This window comes from Filicampus tigris, chromosome 19, assembly GCF_054856515.1.
Source record: "Filicampus tigris isolate MCC_2025a chromosome 19, RoL_Ftig_1.0, whole genome shotgun sequence".
NCBI classification, from domain to species: Eukaryota; Metazoa; Chordata; class Actinopteri; order Syngnathiformes; family Syngnathidae; genus Filicampus; species Filicampus tigris.
The window spans coordinates 6526656-6547185 of NC_141235.1; the positions used below are offsets into that span (position 1 = coordinate 6526656).

The 20530-nt window shown below is 41.7% G+C and overlaps 1 long non-coding RNA gene and 1 other non-coding gene across 2 annotated transcripts in view; one reads left to right on the forward strand and one right to left on the reverse strand.

Moving 5' to 3' along the window:
* LOC147129173 (uncharacterized) overlaps window positions 1–20530 on the forward strand; it is a 113707-nt gene that overhangs the window by 90075 nt on the left and 3102 nt on the right. The gene's annotated exons all lie outside the window — the stretch shown is intronic.
* LOC147129174 (U6atac minor spliceosomal RNA) lies at window positions 3366–3505 on the reverse strand. The gene has a single exon (XR_015083400.1). It is a non-coding gene; the product is annotated as a U6atac minor spliceosomal RNA (small nuclear RNA).

The following is a 20530-nucleotide window of genomic DNA, read 5'->3' on the forward strand; positions in this document are numbered from 1 at the left end:
TAGAACAGTCATTGGATCAAACTTGCTGTTAAAGCACTTCAATCTAAAATGTTGGTATTATTTATGGCAGTAACTACTAGTTTGTGTCTATTTGTAAGGAAAGCCAACTCAGCATTTGATTTGTTTTGCACTGCATTAGTGCCTGTGTACGTGTGAGCGTGTGACAGAGCGGGAGTTCTGTTAGTCCAAGGCTCGTCTGTGTTTACGTTGGGACGCAACTTCTCGCTGCTGCGCTTTTGCTCTTTGCACAACAACTTACATTCCGCCTTGTTTGTGTTTTTGCTGACGAGGTGCAGCCTCTGACGCACATGTAAATCAGCTCTACGTGTCTCCATTATGGCCCAAATGGAGGACAAACCAAGTCGGGTCAGACTCACACTTGTTTTTCCATTTGAAACCAGCGGGGCACATCCAAGTTGAAGTGATGTCACCAGCCCTGTTACTAACTTTTTTCAATGTCAGCCTCTGCAAACACAGCAATTTGCTGGGTGATTGACAGGGCCATGATGTAATCTGCACCTCTAATATTTGCTTGTATTGAGTCGAATATTATCTGCCAAAATGTTGTCATTTATTTACCAGTATGGCATTGCCACACTAAACCTCGGGGTCACTGATCCATCAAACCGTTCTCATGATATTTCACTGACACATAAGGGCGTTATTTAGTTGTATTTTCTTCCGCCAACAAAGAACTAGATCCCCCTCCCAAAACAATTGTAAACATGACTTATTTGACGAAAAAAAAAGATGAGTCCAGTCCATTCCATTAGATGGCAGTTAAAGTTGCTCCAAATTGTACTCATTGACCCCAATCCAAGTGGAAAATCTTCCCAATACACTGCAAAATTCAATTCATTTTCTCAGTGAAATTCCTGTAAGATTAATAGAATGCAGTTGATGTTATGATGATGATTTTTCACATCACTTCTATCTAATAAACCAATAGAGAACCAGCCCAGACGGATCGTATGTTAGCACAAGATTACTTATCATGTGTAATATAAATGAACTAGGTTACTGTAGCTTTAAGTTGGAAAAACTATACAAAAACAAGGGGGGAAAAAAAAGAACATTTATTGCATGCTTTGTCGGGTCGCTGACTCAGGCCGGGGCTCTGCGCCGTGTGCCAGGCGCCAATCACACTCGCGTACCACTTGATGCTGCGAGTTGATGCCACCCTGGCTTTTCTCTCAGGCCTTACCGCTAGACAGGAATAAAAACAACGGATAAAGAGGAGGACGAAAAGAAATTAATACCCCGCGCAGCATGTGACGGGTCTCAGACATTTGGCAGGGTTAAAAAAAAAAAAAAAAAAAAGAATAGTCACTCCAAAAAAGAAAAAAAAAAAAGGTCTGTTCTTGTCAATAAATCAAGGCACTAAAAAGTTTTGTCATGCTTTCCTCCCCGCCTCAAACAAATGAGGCGTATCGGAGAGAAAAATGATTCAGTCCAAACATCAGCTCACAAATCAAACCGTACAAAATAATACCTGCGCTGCAAGCTTACAGTAGGCGACATGCACATGCACACACATGTAGGTATATGCTCTCGAATGTCAAAACACGCGCACACACACACACACACACCGATTGTAAGCATGTCTTGCCTCAATAGCAGCAGTCTAACAAATTGCTACGGTCTGTGCAAACAGGAACAATATATGGCACACACACACACGACTTGAGATACTTCATTGCTTTATTCCGAGAAGGTAACCCTGACAACACATTCAAAAAATATTACCTGCCATCTCTGGTAGCATACTGACATCATATAAATCTTGTAACCAGTTGAAGACATCGAGGAGTTTCAATCCAGCTTCATTGCATTGTATTTAAAAAAAAAAAAAAAAAAACGTCACCACGACCTTGATTACTAAAAATAAACAGTCGAGGCCGAAAACGTCCCACTCATTTGTCATCGCATCATATTTGACCAGCGTTTTTTGGGTTGAAGTGGATGGATGATGTACATTTTTCCTCTATTATATTTTAGACTTTATGAAACACGTTTGCGCCATGTTGTGTTGTGCTGATTAAAGCCCTCAACTGTGAGTGTTTTAGTTGTGTGTTTGAATGTTTTAAATTACATTTGTTTCATTTTACACGTGTCTGATGCCAGTTAATCTAAAGTTCAAGGGAAAACTGGAAACTATCTGACCTGATTTCACCCTCGTTCCAAGTTCTTTTCTCATAATTGACACATCCATGTGCAATTATTTGCATGTCCCATTTAAGGGGAATATTTATTTAAAGTGGAAATCAACCCAAATAAATTTTTTTCAAGGAATATGTTCCCAGCGGGCCCACTAGTTGAAACCCGGCATTCTGATTAATTTTGCATTTGTGGAATATGAGTTAAGCAGCAAAATCCACACCTTTTTAGCCATTTCAGGGGGCGGCCATTTTGTCACTTGTGTCGACTAAAAATGACATCAGAACTACTCAGGGCTCACGTAATCACCAATCACGGCTCAGCTTCAGAAAACAGGTCAGCCCAAAGCAGTTGTGATGTCATTTTCAGTCGACAGAAGTGACAAAATGGCCGCCCCCGGAGATGGCTAAAAACGGGTGGATTAACTGTTATTCCACAAAAACAATATTTATCAGAATGCCTTGTTTCAAATAGTGCTCTTGCATAGAACACATTCTTGGAAAAAACTATGTTTGGGTTGACTTCCCCTTTAAACATGAAATTTCATCATCAGTGCGGGCATCATTTCAGACAAAATCGTGTCAGTCCATTTTCAAGGAGACAAGAAAAGGTATGCTAACATTTTTCAGGAAATATCTCACTCCATCTTAGTTAATACTTCCAATTACTTGTTAACAATTTATTTTCCTCTATTGTTTTTCTATGATGCCCAAATGTTATTTTGCTGAACATATCATTCAGTAGCCATTTGTTCTTCATGGAAATCATATTGATGCCCCTTTGATGTCCTACATCATGCGCTTCCCTTTTATCCTGCCATATTATATACACGATAATTTACAACTGACCCTCACTGTAACCTCACGCAATCAGTGTTTGTTTGTATTTAATCTCATGTTCACATGTAGCAGCCCCATTAAATGGAAATAAATGACTGTGAGTGAGAATAGCAGACACAGAGCATGAAGCAGCTTCGTGCAACGCAGCGCCCGGATGTCTACAGAACATTCATTTTGAACAATATACAATATTCTCTCTGCTCTAACAAATACTGTAGACATCATTTATAAAGAGACGCTTCGGATGGCAGCTTCTTTAACTAGGTGGCCCGATTAATTCATTGGCATCATTAGGATCTTGACAGTGAAATGAGCGTCATTAAAACAAATTACATGGAACACACACCAATCGTTGCTGCGGAAGGGGGTAAAAAAAAGACAAGGCAGGGAGAAATTTGAGAGATAACTACATCCAACTGTATGCTGTCATTTACGTGTGTTTTGTGGGGCTCATGGCGCATTTCTATCCATGTCAAGGGGAGTGTGAACGTTCCCCTTTCATGCAAGATATGACTCCCACTTGGGGTTTTGCCCCCTCTTGTGGAGATGAGTTAAAGTGAATCACATAAAAGCACTCCGGGTGCTTGTTCAGGAGGGTGTCCAGTGTAAATAATCAGCACGGCCTTGGGCAGAGTTGAGATTTTATAACAATAATACAGTGAGTTTGTTCTCCTATAGGAAAACCTCAAACCTCGATTTATTTCGAGCAGCACGTTATGCAATATCCCAATGCAGTGTTTCTGTTCAGAAATAGAGTTCCTCCTAAAGCTGTGAATAATCATTCAGGCTGTTCCGAGGGACTGCTAAACATCCATCCTATAACATCGCACTCACTAAACACCAGCAATCTTGTTTGTCTTTCCCTCAACAGCAAGGATTTTTTTGGGGGGAGGGGGGGTCGAACTTGTAGCGAGTGCCTGCTGGATGATGCAAAATGTAATCAATATGATTGTGGATGAAGGTAATGAGGTGGGAAGCTTTCCAGCGCCCAAGAAACATTTGGTGCTCTTTCTCACTTTTTTTTATTTATCCATATGTGATATAGGGTGCAAATCAAACCTGGCGAATTCTTAACCGCCTGTCCAACAGCTAACCCCTGGAATGAGTGATACCACATCTGTTTATGCGATATGCAAATCCATCAAGTTCCATTTTTCCTTTTGATAGAATTGCCTTTCATGTATTCCAGTTGTACTGGAAAGTGAAACACAACAGAAACACTAGGGTTAGTTTTAGGTTTTATTTCAGCTAGTGAATGATTACCGCCTCCGTAACCACAGTAAAAAGACACTGGTGGAAATCTAGAAGCTTTACACCCACTTCGTAGTTTCTCTGAGTGGAATGCAAACCCTGTAAATGTGTTGCATGATTGTGGGTTGAGGGTGAAACAAGACTTTCCCTCCAATACGGCGTAGCATCTGCTGTTTTGGTTTACACGCAGCCACGAGAAGCCAAAAAACACATTTTCCTCCTGTCAAATGGTACCGTCAAAGTGGACGCGCTGTTTGAAACCCCGTTTCTTCAATTTGAACTCACCCTTTATTACTTCACCTTCTAATGAATCAAGTCAGAATGAAGGATCACAATCATTCTTCATCATCCTGCCATCCTTACAAGTAATTAAGCCTGAGTAAGAGTGGAACACACTATGTCAAACATACAGGCTCAGACGCATGTCGTAATTATTCGAGGGAGGAGGTTGGACGTAACTGCGTCTGATAATTGGTGGCTGTTTTAAGAAAATCTGCCCGGCTATCAGTCACCTAAATGGGGCGTTGGAGGGGCCCGAGCTCACACGCTCACGTCTTGAGCAGAGGAAACAGAGAGCTGGCCGGGTGTTTTTCAGGTTCACGGGAGTGTTGTTAGGGTCTCTCGCCGTAAACTAGCTCAGCTTCCCTGGTGGTCGGCCAAGAGAAATGGCATGGCCCCTCTGGGAAGCGGATGACTCACAATGTGTGTGTGTGGGAGCCAACTACCATCGTTTTGCTCTAAACACACTTGAACCTTAAATTCAGTTGGAGCTCCACTTTGAGAGCCACTTAATTTCTGAGTGCATTTGTGGAAGTGGTAAATCACAGTCGCTATAACTACTATTGCTCCCGGCGAGCATTAATTGATAGTCATTTATAATGGCTAAGGCGAGCATGTGTCATTTTTTTCACTATTATTCACCCCGGCTGTCATGTTTTCGAACGGTGAGTAATGGTCTTTAAGCTCAATTTTGGCTGAGTTAGTCACAAGTGGACTTTTACAAAGAGTCGATCAAAAAAAAAGCTGTAATCACCTGACTAGATTACATAGAAAAATGCCCAAAATGCTGGAAATAATGAAATATGGCACTTTAAAAAAGCTTTTTCTTTGTCAATAAGTAAAGGATTTGAGTCGATTATGTAACAATGGTCATGTTCAGAAAGAGTTTCTTCATCCGTAATCCCAAAATGAACCTAGCTAATAAATTGCCATCTCACTTCGCAACAGCTAAAGGCTACATTGGAAAGTGTCATTTTGGTTGTCATCACTCTCCCGGTTGCTTCTCTTGGCCGTGCCTATGTTTCCTGTGTGTGCTGTCAGTGCAGCTTGAGCGGCGGCGGCAGTGGCGGCTGGGCAGCGGAGGCCCGTCGCCACATGTGGAACATCACAGTCACCGTACGGTAGTCAGCCGTGGAGCCGGAGAGTCGCTGTCCTCTGCTCCCGCAGGAGTCAAACCTGGAGCAGAGAACTGGGATCTCACTGTGAAGAGGGCCGTGACTTCATGTTTTTCGCTCACCTCCTCCTTGTCCACCCTCTTCTCGTTCCGATTCTCATCGATGACATGTTGTATGACCATGGCACTCTTCTTATGGATGAACGGACAACATCTTGTAGAAAGTCTTCTCTGAGGAGCGGAAGTTATTAGAACGATAAACATTATATAATACTCCAATGGTTCATCGTTGGGCCCCCCATGATATTGTGGATATTTAGTCGATTTTTTTTTTCCCCCATATACAAGCAAGTCCAAACCTACAGCTGCTCGCCTTCTGCATTCAATCAAACAGCTTTTGGTTTACCAAAAGAGCAATTGAGAGCCAGTAGAAGAGGCAGAGAAGGTCCTCAGATAATATCCAGTAATACATAGTAAATTTCTCAGAGTACATTTTACTCTAAAAAGACTATTTGGTCCCAGTGAACAGAATAAGATTTGAGAGTCAAATATTCAACGTAAAATTCACTCACCGCGAGGAATAGACTAAAGATAGGACTGCAGACAAAAGACGGAGTAAATACATAGGCTTCTGACTGTTTAGTCAGTCCGTTTTCACATTTTTCCCGTCATTCATCAACCATCAGCAAAACGGGAGTCCGTCATTGGCGGATAGACGGACCGGTCCGTCACATAGACGGAATTCCCAGCTCTGATTTTTAACCCGTTATGTATATGTGATGTGTGTATATGCATAGATGTGATGTTAACGATACCTTATAATTTCCTAATTATAAGAAAGTAGACCATTTCTACGCACGTAGCAATTTATTGACACAAGGCAATATTCTTTTTCTAAATGCATTAAATTTGCTAAATTAATTGCACGTGCAGCTAAGCGAGTGCATGTAAACCGCTTATAAGATCTTCCTGCCGAAGAATGACAGTAAAACCATCATTTTCTCTCCTTCACTACACCTATACCGCTGCATGTGTCACTCTTCCCCACATCCTCTCTCATTTCCATTTTCCTTCCCTCTCCTTGTGTGGAGCAGGTGACACATCGCAAGGCAAGCAACCCAGCGGCCTGCCTCCAAAGTGACGGCATTAGTCACCTGAAAGCAAACAAACTGCAACTAATCTTGGGACTGTTTACCAGTAAATGGTACCGCGGCGGAGACGTAAATTTGTGTGTTTCGTAGCCATGGTGAACGCTCACATCCATCCAACCTCTTGACTCCCCGCAGTTCCACTCTGTATGGTTAATTTCATCATTTCTCATTTATGAGAATTAATAACGACCCAAAAATAATCCGGGAGGAGTCTGAAACAGCGTCTGGTTTCCTCGCCAGCATCTCCACCCTAACTCCACTCCCTTGCCCGTGCGGAAGGTCCAGCATACGGCAGAAAGGTGCATTATGCTTTTCATTTGGTCTTTTTTTTGGGGTTCTATTTTGACTAAAAACACAGAGACACTGATGAGTGTGACGTGAGCAAAGGCTGAGCGTCTCTCCGGCTTGTTGCCAGGTCACTAACGTTGACTGGCTAGCCAGGTCTGAGGGTAATTTCATCTCATTACACGCGAGGCGAGGCAGGTAGACGCTGGAATTCTTTCCAGCGAGCAGCAAAGGAAAATAAAACAACATTTCGCTGTAACATTCGCTCACAGCCTGCTCAGTCCGCCTTGCTCAGGTAGCCTCAAAAGGCTTCCACCTGCTTTTTGCGACATAATTCAAGAATATGATCCACCTCAGCCGAAAACCAGCTCAACGCACGTACTCCTTCACTTCATCTCCCACGCACCCTATTTGGTCATTCTTATTTACTCACCTCTGTCTGTCTCACTCTTTCTCCAAAGATTTATATAGTGGCCGATTCAGTTTAGTATGTGAGCAGTGAGCTGTGCAAACCACGTAATGACAACTCGCGCACTACCACACACGATAGCGGCGTTCTGTCCATCTCCTCTCACACACACACATGCATAAAAGTTGCTGACTAATCACATTTCAGAGGGCGTTGCGAAGGTGATGCTTCAAGTCATGCAGAATTTTAACTGTGGGTGGGATGTATGTAGGTTTTAGCGTGTATATATGTATATGGTTAAAGTAGCGACATTTGTTTCATAACAACTAATGAAATCGCGAGTTTATTGATTGAAATCACGCAAATGGAAATCTGAGCCTCATCTGGGCACATTTGCTGCAAAAGGATGCACAACACGATACAACCGGTGCATTCTATTACCAAGAATGAAATATCACTTTTAGTATAGAGGCCTTTTGCCAAAACATCACCTTTTTGACCACCGTACTTAAAAAGGAAGGCAACCCCAAACAATTCTTTGCAATAATATTTTCTATACGCCTTCACTAGTTTAAACACAGCATTATAATTCATATTGCAATTGTGGGATATGAGTTAAGCAGCAAAATCCACCTGTTTTGGTAACGACCAATCACGGTTCACCTGTTTTGTGACACTGAGCCATGATTGGTCGTTATCTGAGCCCTGAGCAACTGTGATGTAATTTTCAGTCGACAAAATGGCCGTCCCCTGAGATGGCTATAAAGGTGTGGATTTTACTGCTTAACTCATATTCCACAAACGCAATATTAATCAGAATGCCGTATTTCGACTAGTGGCCCTGCATAGAATATATTCTTGTAAAAAACATTTTTTGGTTGACCTTCTCTTTAAAACAAAGCATAGCCTATTATTTCTCAAATGCCTTTAATTGTTTCCCTTTCTGAAAAGGAAAAACACATTGGTACATTTTCTGTTTTGATTCAGAATAGAAAGCTCAGCATGAGTGTCTGTCGCAAAACAATTATTACAATCCTACGCGCGGCCACCGAATGGAAGAATAGAAAAAGCTCCTCACTAACGATGATGTCGTCGCCTAAGCCGACACGCATGCCCTAAATCTCTGTGTGGTCTTGGCATCTTGTGGGTTAAGTATGTGACTGAGGTTATAACAAAAAAAAAGAAGTTGGAAACATGTTCTATGGTTTAAAAACCACAGTGATGTATCCTCTGTCATGTCTATGCTGACCACTGATGTTTAAGCAGTAGAGGGTATAAAACTGTTGAAGAGTGGGTAACATTTGATTGATGGTTGCAACTTGTTAAGCAGCTCCTGGCAGCTTCACATCCCTCCTGACTGTTCAATCCATATGGGAGCATTATCCTGCAGCAAAACACCCCATTAACGCTTTTCCCACATCATCTTGCCTCCAATAGTGATTAACCCCGACTGAATCCTGAGTATCACCTTTGCTTAGTACAGTAGCCTACATACTGTCTTGCAATTGATCAATTTGACCGAGCGGTGTCAGGAAATGGTCGGTTTTGCTCTGTGATGACCAACTAATCACGTTTCATGCTCTTGTAGCTTCTCTCAAATCTTCCATGTTTGGGTTTCAACGTCAAAGCGCTGCTCAAACAAGTTCTTGCTGGATGAAATCAGATCTGCTTCTGGTATCGAATCCATTTATTTACAGAAGGCAGCCCTGATTCGTTCACGATTTTGAGATATATTATAGGGTGGATATGGCTCGTTGTACGCCCTGACATGTTTGGGTGAAGCAGGAGATATTAATGTGTGGCTTTGTCAGTCAAGCGGGTCGTTTGAGGATCAAACTGTGCCCCGGTGGACTGCGGGGTGTGGGTTACATAGACCCCTCGGTGTCTGTATAGGCAGGCTGCTGACCCGTTAATGGACCTCTGCTTTTGCTGCATGCTAGCACGGAGCACGGTGCTGCGGGGTTCAAATTGAGATGGATACAAATTGATGTTTTTTGCTGCTTAACTCGTATTCCACAAACGCAACATTGATCAGAATGCAGTGTTTAGACTAGTGGGGCGCATACAACATATTATTGTGAAGGAAATGTTGGCGGCGGACTTCACTTTATTGGTTCTTTGGGCTTTCCTGTGACATAAAGGTAAGCGTTAAAATATAAATAGATGTCTTAGGTCTTTGATTAGGGCTGCATGGTAACCAAACTTTGGAATCAAATCCAGTAATAACTTGATGGATGTTCAGATTGTTTAAAGCACACGGCGAGCTGTTTTCCCTTGGTCTGTGTGTCAAATGGCTATTATAATAATATCAATCATTAAATGTTGCTTTTACTCGTTAAGTAAATTTTTCTCCAAATCCATATGGTATGTGTATGGTATGTTCCAATGCTAACAGTATAATATGCCATGGCAATGTGACTGATGATTGTTTGGGGAACAAAGTCCTGATTAAGGGAGGAACTCATTAGTCAGCATCCCAAACACTTTTATCTTGTGGCAAGGACCTAAAATCAGCCTTAAGGGTCAAATGTGAAACATGTATTTTGAAATGTCCACTCCTTTCACTCAGGTACCTTATTATTGCAGGGGTTGGCAACGTTTAGCTACGAGGTGCTCTGAAACACACGTTCTTGGAAGCCAATGTGCTACAACAGCCTCCGTGTTCATATTATCCCTTGAAAAGTGATATAATATGAAATCTGTTGGCACATCATTCCCCTGACTTGATAAATAGATGAGGACAAACTACAATGAAGTAAGGCTAGAAGAGAGACGTAGATGGGTGGTCGGAAAGGAGCAAGGCCTCATCAGTCGAGTGGAAGATTTCAATTAGTCATGGAAACAGAGGAGTGGTCCTCTGTGCTTCTGCAATGACAGACTTCACTTGTCCTCCTGACACACTTTAGCAATACTCCTCCTCTCTGCTCCAGCAAAGGGCCGTCTACTCCTGTCCATCCTCATTTCCTCCCATCTCAGCATCTCCACTCCCTTTTCCTCAGTAGTTCTAACGTCTTCCCAAGCCTCCTGCCTTTCCTTCCCCGTTTTGTGTTTTCCCTTCATAGCTCCTCTTTTCGACCAGTTTCTCTCTTGGTGACAGCTGAGCTTTGACAGCCTTTTACGTTCTATTTTTCTCCACCACAGCGAGAGAACACTCGGGCATCGGGGGCCTTGTTCAAACAAACATGAGGCCATGTGGTTCGCCGAGGGTGGCGACACGCCATAACAAACCGCCGGCTCCTGGCCGTCGCAGGCGCACGGTGATTAGGGCCCCCGCTACGGCGGACGGGGGGTGAAGCTGGACCTTCCATGCTGGTTTCCATGACAACCAGACAACAACACAGCAGCCGGGAGATGCGGCGTGATGGCAGATGAGAGTTAATGTATTGAACCACCTGGTCCGACGTGTATGAGATGGAATCATAACAATGGAAAAGAGAAAGGGAATTACTCAGAGCAAAGATGGACGGAAACGGGCTTGGAATGAATAAAAGAAAATATATATAGAGATTTTATATATATGGTATTCAGGGTGAGGTGTGTGCAATCTGAAAAAGGCCTAGAGTAAGGGTATGAGTCAGAATGTGTCAGGGCTTAGTCATGTCAACTCCATCCCAGGACAAGAGACTTTGGGCTTCCTCCAGAGTACATAACCAGAAGCAAGACACACATTTAATGTTCTCTGATACAGCAGTCAATTAGAGCACCCACTTGGATCATGTTAATACAGTGGAACCACCGAAGATAGATTTGTTCGGATTTGTGAGCAATTTACCCACTGAAAATGATCAAAAGTATTCCCCTGGGGGGCACATGAAATGCATGGGGCGGTTGGGTGATTAATATTAATACCCTTCAGACAGCATTTACTTTTCACCATATATTCCACAGATGCCGCTCCGAGTCAATACTCTTGAATGGGGCCCGTTGCAGCAACCGCAAGCAAGTATTACCGTAGAAAACATTTACATACATACAGCATACAAAGACGCATTCTTGAGTACGTCAATGCCACAGCCACATCGGATGTGGCAAAGTGAAGCAAACTGTGAAGATGCCTCATTCACTTGCTCCTTGGAGATGCTCACTGGAGTAATATCAAATTATTGCATCATACTAACTGAAATGTACAAATATTATTTGGCGATTTTTATGGTTAATAACAAAAGCCACATCTAATATGGTGGATGCACCGACATCAACGGGTGTCTGCTGCAGCATTTAAAAGGAAAAAGGGAAATTAAAATGCATCTTCATTTGAGATGTCCAAAGGGTTTGTGGCTTCCATGGATTTTTTTATGAAATGGTTTGAGATGGTCCTTTAGTCGCAATTTGTCCCTCCTCAGTTGCCATACAGTGACGCACCACGACAGTCTTAACACATAATGTAAAAAAACTAAATGTCTAATGTGTGAAAACTGCAATCAATAGTCACAAAAATGAATGTTGACATCCCTACTTATGCTCACATCAACCTCTGAAAATATTGAGCGCCTTGGTGGGCGGGCACTGCCCTCTATGGCCCGCCCTTGGTGATGGGTCTGCTTGTGGTAATTGACAAAACATATAATAGTCTATACATGCCACAAGATTACAGCAAAGCACCACTTTTGCCTAAATAAAACTCCTGAAAGTTCCTTGGCACCAAGATGCCACATAATGGCGCCAATGGATATACGTTTCCTCTTTTAACGCAATCATGCACTGACCTCTGCATTTATATTGCACTACATTTCCTAAAAAAGCCAGTTCCCCAATAAATAAGTTTAATGTCAAGATCTAAGTTATCCTCACCCCTCGACGTGTATTTTATATTCCGCTATATCCGACCGAGTTGGTGCTTAGTAACCCAGACCTGCCTGTGCAACAAACAAACAAGACTACTTAATGTCGACCATGTTGAGGGTTTTTTTTCAGCATAAGCTAATTAAACCTAATTTTAATGGTAACCTGCTTTACTGCCAACGTACAGCGTTTTTGACAACAGCCAATTTGGCCATCATGCCACCATCTTGCTTGCCAGTGTGACCGCTCATATGTTGTTATAGTCTCATTTGGGCCAAAACCGACTAGGAGACAGAATACAAGACATGGAAATATAGAAACTAATTTATGAGCACGGAAAACCAATGTGATTTCCAAATGAGGTCTACTAAAACCTGTGACACAGAGTAAGAAAAATACTAAATTGCAGGTAAAGGCAAAATAGTCCAAACAGTTTGCGCCACACATCTCGATAAGATCTCCCGGCCACAAATAAAAAACACATTAGTAGTTTGTTTCCACAAACCTCCCTTAAAAGTTCGACTCCCGGCTTGCACTTAGCACAAACTCATGGAATGAAGTGGCCAGATCTGCACTGAGATTACACAAATGACCCTAACCATTCTCTTCATCCCTTTGACCAGCTCTACTCTCATCCAACATTACTCCATATTGGGTCTTCTAATGACCTAAGTAATAAACTCGCCTTAATTCTCTCCTATTTCATTCTAACGTAAATGCAAGTTTTCACAACACATTATGTATGTTTTGGACATAATTGAAGCTTAATTAAATCCCCTCCCAGTTCAATCGCCCCAGCACAAACATTAACCCTCACTTGTATTATCTAACCCCTTTATCTACTTGAGTCTTATTTTCGCAGCAATTGTTGGGACTCAAACTCACTGAAAATCAGGTGAGGTCTTGATGGAGAAGAAAGATAAGGCACATTTCTTGGGCAGATTACTTGAATCAAATCAGAGCAGTCACTGGAGACCAGAAAGCTCAGAGAAAATGGAACAGGCTTTTTTTGTTAGCTCTTCGTCAATAAACAACTTGTGTTTATGTATTTACACTGCCTACAAGCATTAGGCTGATTCTTGTATGGTCCTAATTAAATTGTAAGCAATCGATGCTCGGTTAAATAGTCACACGAGTAAACACATTTAGCCATGGAAGCCGACCAGCAGAATTTTAATGCTCCACTGTAGATTTTCTCCAGCTGAGTCCTTGCTCAGTCTAATCCTTATTGAAAATCTGTATCAGTAGTTATGAGCTGTACGTCACTTAAGGCAAGGTCATGTTGTATTTTGTGAAAAACAGCAAGAGATCATGCAGTAGCATGTGTTTTTTTTTTCTTTTCTTTAAATCCCCACCCTTAGAGAGAGCAGTGCTTAGTTTGACGCCACTGATTGCACCCCAAGGCCCCGGGAACATTGGAGGCGTTGTATGGTGAGGGAGCCTCCAAGTCTGATAGATTAACATTAATATGGACTGAGGGAGAAGGCGAGCCATATTAAAGGTCATTTCCCTCTTCACGGCTGCTGAGGGAACACGTAACGGGCCATTGGCTGCAGGGCCACACATGTACGAACAATGCATGTGGCTACAAAAAAAAAAAAAAAGGGGAGATACAATCTGACGTAGATATAAAGGATCCAAATGTATGTGCACATACTGGCATAAAAGATAAAGAATCATGCAAAATCCAGTATGTGGTGAGAGATTATGGGCATGCGCTGCTGTGCCGACAGGCTATTAAAAAAAAACAAGTGATTTTATAACTCCCAATTTGGTGATTAAGAATTGTGAATGTTCTTGCGCTTCAGCTTGCTTGCTTCAAGTTCTTGTCACACTGGGCTTGTTTTCTGTCTATAAATCTAACAGCCAGGACTCCCCACCCACCCGTTTTATGGAGGTGATTGCACCAGCCAATGTAGGATTAAGGCCCTTTCATGTGTATTTTTTTACTGCACCTATCACAAAATGTCATCTGGGCTGAGTTGGGTTCCTTATTACAGCAGTTGGCTAGATTACCTTCCCTAAACGCATCTATCTATTTGGATTTAGATTTGAACCGTGGACCTAATGACTCCAGCACAAGATCATGTGGAAAATAAATACTACTATTAGTGCAACATTTTTTCTTAAACCTGTTTTGATGATTTTGCTGCACGTAGTCAGATAATGTTTTTTTGTCTTTAGACATGATGAAGCAGCATGTGGCTTATTGTCCACGGTTATTTTTTTTTTAACATAGCACTTTTTTTTTTTTAATCAACACTTTCTGTGAAGCCTCTTGCAGGTCAGTGCCTCAAAAAACTTTGAAGCAACATTATATTGTGTCCATATTTCAATAACTAAATAAAAAAAACAATCCACAGATCTTGACTAACATTGGGGGAGGCTTGGTCAAAAACAACACATTGTATGAGCCTGTTGACATCAAAACCTTGTCCAAGTGCAGGGTAACAAGACATTAAAAGCTGCCCGATGATTTTTGTCGCATCCTCCGTTATTTTTTTATGTTCTGCTGATTGGTCCCAATCTCTTTTTTCCCCACCCAAACACCACAATATAACAAATGTAACGTCCTGGCTCGTGATGCCTTGTTTTCTTTGGTTGTGCTCCCATTTCAATCTTGCTTATTTAAAAACGGCACAGCCTCATGCATTACCTGCGGACGCGAGTCCACACATTATGACACTAAGGGATCGCGGTTTTGCACCAGCACTTAAAAGCCCCTCGTTGATGGATAAAGACGTAATCAAACAAACTGTGAAGAAAACACGCCTGCCTTTCCTCTGCACAATGAAAACCACCCACCAACACGGTCAATCTACAAGTCTATGTTAAGTGATTTTGCACTTAAGTGGCAGCGAGACCAAACCACATTATCTGGAACTTTAGTGGTTTGGTTCTCTGTCGAAACATTATATCAATCTCAAAGGAAAGGGTAATAGTCATTTTCCCCCCATTTTCAGAGCCACTAATATGTTAGGATGTTCATTCGCTCCCATGTGAAGCAACTAAATCATCGCCGTTGCCTTATTCCACTGACTGTAACCATATGTGTGCTAGAAGACATTCCATTGAAGGGCTCCCTGAACACAAGACTCATAATCATAAACTTGCTTACTGCGCAAAGACTGTTTGACAGCACCAGCCACCACAATTGTCTGACCAGTCACATGAGTCACATGACAAGTTTTCCCTCGACAGTCCAGTCAAATACAGTCCGAGCAGAAATAATGACCTCATTTTTACTTTTTTTTTTTTTAAAGACCATGCAAATACCCTTTTTTAACTGCGCAAAGTACAAGAGTGGACTCAGAAATGAGTTGGCGTGGGGGTTTGTAGCTCCTCAAGGAAAGCATTGAGTTTGGTTGCCCGGTGCTGAGGCCAACTGGGTGGTCTTGCAAAAGGATTTCTGGGAAAATGTGTTGTCTGTAGTTCATGCTTTGTGAGGAAAGGTGATGTAGGCATAGTATAAGACATACATGATTTCTTACATTTTTTTTTTTTTCCATGGAAATTATAATCCATTGCAGGTTATGTTGGCATGAGTTTGAGAGACTCAGCAAACGTGACTTTGTTCTCATGTGAAATGCATCTTACGGGCAAAAGGGAATAATTCAATGTCGGGTATAATATATGATCAACAGTTTTTGCTTGCCAATGATAACACAAATATAAAATAAATGTACCTTAAAAAAAAGATACTGGCTTTTTGAAAATCTCCTTTGGAAATGCCTTCACGATTGTAAATGGTGACAAGATGTGATATACTTACACCCGATGATATACCCGGTGAGGGTAATTCGGACAACCCGGCAATTTCCCAGCGGGACGGTGTTCTATATGCATATTATTTATACTTATTGGTCCTTTTTGTACATTTCAGCTATTTATGTTCTCATACTTCTTTATATAAACACTGATCGTGAGCACATCTATTGTAGTTTTGATTTTTAAATACAATATGAGTATCACTGAAGAGAATGCTAAGCTATTTTAGATCCATACACTAATAAGGGTTAAATCGTCATTAAAACGTGAAGTGGGCCGGTTTAAGACATGAAACTCCAGGGCGGAAAATGACTTCCACAGGATGGCACGTGACAGTGCAGGTAAATTCTGACCATAACATACTCCAAAAGGAACTCTCGCCTTTTTAAAGGCAAATACTATTGGGCTACTAGTAAGCATTTTGTATAAAGTACATCGGATTCCTAAATGGTCAATATTATATTTTATTTTTCGTCACATATTGTTCATGTACCTTTTCCGCTGATTTGTACTTACCGCATTTGCTTGAGTGTAAGTTACATGCCAAAACTGTAGGGGGAGCCAGGGTGCGACAATAAAAACTAAACAAATATTCCTTCGGCAGCTTTCCCCTTCACTCCTCATCACACATGCTGTCGCCATGAGCCTCAGTGCTGCAATAAGAGCCTCCGGCTGTCAGCGCAGCTCTGTGCAAACAAATGGGCCCAATGATTGATGGAAAGGAAGTTGAGCGAGCAGATCATCCCGCTGTGAAGATAGAACAGCATGTGGCATCCAGTCAGACCAACTTGCATGCAAACACTCCTTTTGTCCTTTCTGTTCAATGTACACACAGAATTAGTCCTTAATTAAGAAGATTTATTCAGATGTATTGCCACATATTCATTTTTGTCAGTATATGCATGTAGGAGACTAAGAATCGTGAGGATAATAACGATCATATTTATATTGCCAGCATTATCTACTTATTATTTTGACGTGCCTGTTTGTCCAAACTTTTCAGTTCCAAGATCTCTGTGGCACTGTTTATTTTATTGTTAGGGTTAGGGTTGAATCACATTTTTAAATAGTCTGTCAAGATTGTATGTTCATGTCTGGAAAGAAGCCAGTATGGGAAATTTAATTGCCAGAGCTGAGCTATTCTACGGGCTGGTCCGTCTATCTGCCTATAACCGACGCACATTTTGTAGGCGATAAACAATAGTCGGGAAACTTGAAAAAAATAGACGCATTAAGCATAGTTGGAATCGCGTTTTTTCCATCTATGTAATCGTCTATCGTTTATTTTCATGGTGAGACTTCCATGGCTGCGCCTAGGCTTCTGCTTGCCTTCAGGCGAGTCTTTTTGACAGCTTCTGAGTCCTAAAAGGAGACAAATTTAGTCCGGCGGCTGTGATTTAAATTTCACTCAGTTTGCTAGTTGGTCAACGGAAACGCGAACGGAAGCCCATTTAAAATTACAGGGGGACTGGGCTATAGGCGATTACTATCTAGTCCGGACTGATAATAAGGCAGATAGACTGTTGGCGGAAGGATACCTAGTCTGCAGACGGAAGGCGATAAACACACCGTGAATTTTTAGTAAAATGCCCAGCTCTGTTAATTGGCGGTGACAGTGCGGAAGGTACCGGTGCGGAATTACGAATTGACGACAACCTGGGGATTTTTGTATTCTAAGGCACAATGTTGTCAACTGTGACTTTAGGACTGTGTATGTTTAGGATAAGTTACATAGGTAAAAATACAGACAAGACCAGAGTTGATATTAAAACCCCATCCCTCAGAACTGTCAGGCCGACGTGCTAACCACTAGTCCAGCATGCTGTCTATATTTAAACATTGACACCAAAATGGAGTTATCCCACCTCAGCATATTCTTGAGTCCTCTGACTGAACCGTGTTGCAAAGATTGACAGGTGAGGGAGCTGCAGACATGTCATCTGTCAGGAGTCGGGCGATGATAGATGGAAGGCGGGACGGGTGAGTGGAGAAAAAGACAAACGTGTGTTTAGGCAGGAGGGCACATGGTTGAGAGCCGAGAGGCCTAAATCCCTCCGCAGTGCATGTAACCTAACCATCAAGAACAGTTAATGGTATTTTATGTAACTTTTATATTGAATATAGAAGGGCTTTTTACTGCATCACTGTGCTATGTGCATTTAGGAGCTAAACCATTGGAGGTGGAGCAAGGGGGATTAAAAAAATAATAACAGTAGAAATCACTCAAAGGTCTCGGCCAAAACCTATATTTTCATTTACAAAACAGTCAATCTTGTGCACAATCCGCTATGCACCTTGGGTTTCATATGTGACCGGGGTTCATCCACAGTGGCTTCAGCTGCCCGCTAACAGGCGGAGCACACTCTGCGGCTGATGGCCGACCACCGTTCTTGCTGCTGCGTCCCCCCTACGGGCTCCCAGCGGAGCTGACCCGGAGCACCGACGAGCTCGTGTAGTCGTGCTGACGGAGACTTGTGGAAATTTGCTAGGCTCCATCGAGCGCTATAGGAAATTTGCTACCCCTTAGTCTGAAAATCATAACTATGCCAGAGCAGACTTGAGAGACACGCTATAAAAAGGTCAGTGAAAGCCAGTGAAGAATTCACTTCATTCTCTTTTAAATCAGAGATAAGATGATCCTCACAGTTTTTTCTTCTCCAAATTAGCCTCTTAGTTTCTTAATACATCTCAATTTAGCTAACAAACAAAACAAACCCAAAATAAATGCTATAACCTGGAAATCATAGTCATAAAAACTCATTTTACAAAGTTTACAAAAATGCACATATTTTATTTTGCGTTGAAACTCTTCAAATGCTTAATCAATGATTTTATTCATATACTGTAAATGGCGAGTTTTTACTCTTGGCCCACTTGAATGTTTATGTGTACCTGGGTGAGATTAGTAACAGTATTAATCATCGGTTGCTCTTGCCAAAAGACGGAGTTGTCAGTAAAAATGTGGGAGCCCGAGCCTCGACCGAGGACATCAGTTGTATTTACTCTCTTTCTGCAGCAAAACCATGGCACCTGCTGAAAAAACAACCTCTGTTTAAATTAGGGAAAACAGTTTGGTGGAAGACTTTTCTGACAGTTTAGAGGCTAAGAATCCATAACTGTTTTGGTCAAACATTCAATTACATTTTTCACATTGAAATGCAAACACGAAAACTGTCACATACAATTGAAAGCTTGACTTTAACCTTCGATTCCAGCTCTCCTCGGCTTGCGTTGGGTATCATTCAAAACCAATAGCATTACTGCAATGTCATAAAAGTTTAATCTCAAAGTGTTGTTTACGACGCCACCTTGCAAAGTTCCTTAGAGGAACACGTGCTTGCATCCATTTATTCATAAATGTTCCATAATGTTTGTCGCAGGTGAGCTGGAGTCTTACCCATCTGACTTTTAGACTGGTTGCCAGCCAGTCACAGATGTTTTTGCCATCGCGGGCACATAATCCCGGAATGTATGAAAATATCACTTAAATCTGTAACTGGCAGCAGTTCGTCTATATAAGAACTTGGGCTTTGGCCACAGTGTATGTAATGTCATGTAAAAGCAGCAACTAGTTGTAGAAGAGATGCTAGGCCGCTACCTGGCTAATGTTAAGGTGACTTTCACCAAAGTGCCACCGCAAGCTCAATTGGTGCAGTACTGTTTGCGCACCACATTTACCCTGTCATGTGTTTACCATTCAAAATCAATTTGGCTCCTGCTTTAACACGGACAAATAATTACCGACTGCTCGAAAAGATTGGTTAAATTTTTTTTAAAATTACCACTTTGAAAATAAACACACTGATTTGAAACTGATACGAGCTATCTAGAAAATAATCTTTACGATAGTGCTGCCTGCTTTGACAAAAGACAAATAATCCCTGAAAGTTCTGAAACCTTGGCGTGTATGACAGATGCAATTGAGAAGTCTTATGGAGCTCCAGGTTCAAGTTTGCATTCATCTGTTTTGTTATAATGAGCCTGGAGCCCCAAAATGACAGTATAAAGTGCATTTGCCTTTGGAAAAACAGTGGGATGCTCTGTAAGTAGGTGTAAAACCACAGCAGATCATCATTCCTCCTCCTGACTTTATATGCTGTCGACCTTGTATGTTCTCACTGGATCACTTGCCTGTTACGCTTACCTGAGCAAGTTTTAGTTTATTACCAACTGTGGGTTTTTAAATGCTCCCCAAATATGAGGGTCTACCTTCCAAAACATATATATTACCCTGAATCCCCCGTGTGCACCATTAAAATCAAGCTACATTCATCAGATAAAAATAACATATAATTGAAGTCACTTTGTCATTATTACAGACAAGCAATCAAAGTTATATGGAACAAGGTGCACCATACATGTCCAAAAAATAAACTAGGAAGTGGGCAAACAAACATATCTTTGAAACCAAAGCAGAATATTTTCTTAGGGTATAAAAAGTCTTACTGACGATCCGACTGCATAACATAAAGAAAATTGAGTTTAATCAGACCAC